Below are 5,496 nucleotides of genomic sequence, written 5' to 3' on the forward strand. Positions count from 1 at the left end.
GTTAGGGGCAATCAGGAAGGTAGGCAGGTGAGCAGTTGGGAGACAGCAGTTTTGGATTGTGAGAGGGATGTCCGACTGCCCGTTTAGGCCCGATCCTACCAGGATCGGGCCTAAACGGGCAGTCAGACATCCCTCGAGGGTTCCCAGATTGGAGAGGGTGCAGGCTGGGCTGAGGGACACCCCTTCTTCGTGCACGAATTTCATGCACTGGGCCTCTAGTGTATAATATAAAATTTATGTACATTATATAAATATAGCCATATATATCAGACTAGAGACCTGGTGCACAGATTTGGGCACCAGTGGGGTTCCTCGGGCTGGCCTGTGGAGATCAGGCCAAAACCAGCTCTCTGACATCCCCCGAGGGGTCCTGGATTGCGAGAGGGCACAGACCAGGCTGAGGGATCACACCAGTGCACGATCAGGGTCGGGGAGGGACCGCAGGAAGGCTCTGGAGTGTGTCCAGCCTGTCTCACCCAGTCCTGATCTGCCCAACTCCCAGCAGCAAGCTATCCTACTGGTAGAAATGTCTTCTCCCTGGTGGCCAGTGCACGTCATAGCGACTGGTCAAACAGTCTCATGAATGGTAGGACATTTAACATATTAGGCTTTGATTATATAGCATATTGTCAAATTCTTCATCTATATTTGTTGTAGTATTTCATTTTCTTAAATGCAAAAGAGAGCCTGTAAATGCAAGAAAGGGCTTGCTTGCCCAAAACCTGTCAACAGAGTATCAGTCTATTTCTTGAGTATTTTCCAATTTCTATCTTACATGGTCAACATTAATCTTTTATATAACATATCCATATTTACTTATACACATAAATTCATTGGACATTGGGAACACATTTCAGGTGCATTTTAGTTAGAATCTATACATTGCAAACATCTGGCATTTGAGAATTTAGAAATTGTGATCATCAAAGTAAATAAAAGTGATAATTTAAAATTTGGCCCATCTCCACTCTGAGCCAACAGCTTTAAAATGCTTTTTAAATGAAAATTACATTTATTGTATTAGAAATTTCTAGACACTCAGGAGTCTAAAGGTCTTTCATACATGAATGCTTTTACCCAGTTCTGGGTAATCATTCTTAAATTGTTATCAAGGACATAAATATTCAATTGCATTGGGATTTCTAACAAAGTTAAAAAGAGGAATCGCTTTCATTGAACTGAACTTACGTTAATGGTAGAGCATGGTAGGTCAGGATGTAAAATGTGTCAATGTAATATCTATGATTTAATATTTTATGCAAAAGGAAATGCCATTGAGTTTCTAATTAACATTTATTTGTGGAAGAAATTTATTTAGCACATTTAGAGTGTTGGTCCATTTAATATATTGTAAATATTTTGGCATAAGTTCTTTCTTAGTAAGAGGAAGTGACTAATACACAATTTTATGTAGGAAAATTATATAGTACTAAAAAAAAATTATCTATTTATAACTTAATCATCAGCCCCCCCAAATTTGGTATATCTATATGTATCTTAAAAAACTCGTAGATGCAGAAGTTTTCTGTTTATGGTCAACAGCCTTCTCATAATCCTATCTAATAAAAGAGAAACATGCAAATTAACTGTACATCCCCTACGCCCACAAGCCACGCCCACCCACCAATCAGGAGCAAATATGCAAATTAACCCAACAAATATGGCGGTGGCCACAGAGCTGGAGCCAGCAGGAGGCTTGGGTTGCCCCTGCCAATGGAGTGAGCCAAGCTTTCCGCCCACCCTGGTCTGCCCTGGCCTCCAGTCAAGGCTATAAAGTTTCAATTATAGAAAATAAATAAATCCCAGATACCAGGGCCTCTGCTTGCATTGCTGGGGGGCATGGCCAGCCTGCAAACGACCACAGGCCACTCACCCAGGCTGCCCCATGCCCCAAGGGAGCCCCCACTCTGATCTGGGACACCCTTCAGGGCAAAGCAGCCAGCCCCCACCCATGCACCAGGCCTCTATCCTATCTAATAAAAGAGTAATATACAAATTGACTATCACTCCAACACACAAGATGGCTGCCCCCATGTGGTCAAAGATGGCTGCCCCCATGTGGACACAAGATGGCTACCACAAGATGGCCAGCAAGGGAGGGCAGTTGGGAGGGACCAGGCCTGCAAGGGAGGGCAGTTAGAGGTGACTAGGCCAGCAGAGGAGGGAAGTTGGGGGCAAACAGGCTGGCAGGCGAGCAATTAGGCATCAATCAGGCTGGCAGGGGAATGGTTAGGGTGTGATCAGGCTGGCAGGCACAAGCAGTTAGGGGCAATCAGGAAGGCAGACAGGCGAGCAGTTTGGAGCCATTAGTCTTCGATTGTGAGAGGGATGTCCGACTGCCCGATAGGATCAGGCAGGCCAAAACGAGCAGTCGGACATCCCTTGAGGGGTCCCAGATTGGAGAGGGTGCAGGCTGGGCTGAGGGACACCCCCCCCCCCCAGTGCATGAATTTTGTGCACCGGGCCTCTAGTTTATGTATATAAAAGCCTAAGTGACTGGCTGACCAGCTGTCCAACCAGTAGCTATGATGTGCAATGACCACCAGGGGGTCGATACTCAATGCGCAGGCCTGGAAACATGGAACAGACTGTTGAATCTCAGAGGGAAGGGGGAAGGGTGGAAAGAGATTAACGAAAGATCTTATATACATACTAGAGGCCCAGTGCATGGATTCATGCACCGGTGGGGTCCCTCAGCCTGGCCTGTGGGGTTCGGGCCGAAATTGGCTCTCTGACATCCCCTGAGGGATCCTGGATTGTGAGAGGGTGCAGGTCAGGCTGATGGACCCCATCAGTGCATGAATCCGTGCACCAGGTCTTTAGTACTTTATTGATATGATGGAAGTTTAATATCAAGTTCATATAGGAAGTTGTATATGTATAACTTCAAACCTTTTTACTTTTTAAGTTTTTTTACTTATTTTCACTTTTTTAATGTATCTTTCTGTTGAAAGTATTACAGATATTCCCTGTTTTCCCCATATACCCCCGCCACCCCACAGAGCCTTCCTCTTCAGGCCTACTGCACTATTGTCTGCATCCATGGGTTATGCATGTAAGTTCTTTGGTTAACCTCCACTTGTGCCCCCCACCCCCAACCCTGCACCATTTGTAAAGTTAAGAATACCAAACTGCTTATACTTCTTTCTGTTATATTTGGTTCATCCTCTGAGTAGTCTCACAATAGCTACAACTTAAAAATACCCTAGGAAGTTCTACCTGGTTTTGGTTATAAAATAAAGTAGAATGCTTACATTGACATTAAACTTTTTTCAACAAAAATAAATGGTTCTAGAGTAACTTGATTCAAATAAATTACATAAAATTGCTCATTTAAAATTTTAGGAAAATATTAATTATGTTATAATGAGAAGTATATTCTAATACCATTAAAAGGTAAATATGACTTCTCAATTGGCTAAGTACACTTTGTTTTGGTTTACTTTAGGTGATATATAAGACAGACAGTATGAACCTTGTTTGTTTTTGTGGGCCTCAATAAATTCACTTTTATTTAGTTGGAACTTATAGCTAGAGCTCTGAAAATCAAACATCCATAGCCAATAATATTTCCTATAAAGATCACATGCAAGAAACTGGAAAATCTCTAATAAAGAAGCTTAGAAGTCTATTTCAAATACTGAAGTCTGTAACACAAAGCTTAAACAAATTGTGAAATCAGAATCAAGTTGTGTGGGGGAGGATGGACTAAGAAAATATAATTTGAATAAAACAACAAAGCTGTAGAAAGTTTTGCTTTAGAATTTGATTTTCCCTCACTCACACTCTGTGTCACCCATACAAATAGGGATGTGTATGAGGGTAATGCACTTGTAAAAGTGAGATAGATAAGTCAAGTCTAACCAAGAACCATGCTCAAGCAACTATCTTTGCACTCCATCCACTATTATCATTGTATTTTAAACCAACCAAGTATTGGTTCTCTGCAGTATTAAGGTGGTAAAATATTCACTGTGTCAACAAAGATTTAATTTAGACATCCAATAGTAGAATAAGGACTGGTGTTTCCTCCTATTGTCTTTTAGCTATTAGTCAAGTCAGTCTTTCCAAATGTAGGCTTAGTTTTCATTCTGTACATTTTCAAGAATGAGAAACTGAATGGTGGTCAAAGCAGCAAAAAGCAGGTACCTGGAAATCACACTGAGAAAAATTGATAGGATCAGAAAGAGTCAATCAAGGGAAGAGAAATCAGTACTGTGGCTATTTGAACTACAAAATGGAGTGAGAACTTTAAGTGAGGCAGTCACCAAATCTGGGGAAAATGAATGTACTTATTTCCACAAATATTTGTTTTATTTCTCATTAACTAAGTTAAACAATTCGATTTTCAATATTTTGCCTTATGTTAAATACTATAAAACATATCTATGCTCATATTTATACCTATATAATACAGAAAAAGGTAGACATACACACACACACACACACACACACACATCTACATAATCACTGCTGCCTCCACAACCACGTAACTGTTCTCTCAGATGTACCTTTCTTTAATTGTGTGAACTGTATAGTAGGAATATAATCACTATTTCATAATGTAATTTTCATCATGGAATTTATATCAAGAATACCCTATAAATGAATATATGTATGTATGTTTTTAATACACAGTACTAAGAGAAGTATAGCAACGTAGAGAATTAGTTAAACTATTTCTCCAGTCTATTTAAATTATGAGAAAAAATAATTAATACAACACTTTTATAAGTTAAAAATAAAGGCTCATATATCCTACTTTTGTCAATGTTACTTGTAGCATATAACATCAAAATTCTTAGTGTGTCTATTTCAATGGTATTATACTTCATTCTGATAAATATCTCTCTTTGTGACTCCATTAGCATCCTACCACCTTAAGCAAATAAGTAGAATATTAAATATAAGCAAAAACAAAACATGAATAAGCCACAATAATTTATGAGAGAGAGAGACAGAGAGACAAAGAGAGAGAGAGAGAGAGAGAGAGAGAGAGACTATTACATTTGTGCCTTTTGACAGACTATTACATTTGTGACTTTTTAAAAAAGTCTGTTGACAGACTATTATATTTGTGACTTTTTAAAAAAGTTTTTATGCTGCATGCAAGTCAGTGTGACTAAGTGGACTGATCAAAAGATTTAAAATCAAGAGACCTTTTCTGGATGCTGTGGTTCAGTTGGTTGGAGTGTCATCCCACACACAGAAAGTTTGTTAGTTCAATTCCTGTTCAGGGCACATACACAGGTTGCAGGTTCAGTCTAGGTCCAGGTGCATGTAGGAGGCAACTGATGTATGTTTTTCCTCCCTCCCTCCCTCCCTCCCTCCCTCCCTCCCTCCCTCCCTTTCTCTCTCCTTCCCTACCGCTCCCTTCCCTCTCTAAAACCAATAAGCATGTCCTCAGGCGAGTATTAAAAATAAACAATCATAAAAAATTAAAAACAAGGGAACTGATGCCAGATGGGGACCTGAAAATTGGGGAAGCACTTTGTA

Source organism: Eptesicus fuscus, chromosome 2 (assembly GCF_027574615.1).
Source record: "Eptesicus fuscus isolate TK198812 chromosome 2, DD_ASM_mEF_20220401, whole genome shotgun sequence".
NCBI classification, from domain to species: domain Eukaryota; kingdom Metazoa; phylum Chordata; class Mammalia; order Chiroptera; family Vespertilionidae; genus Eptesicus; species Eptesicus fuscus.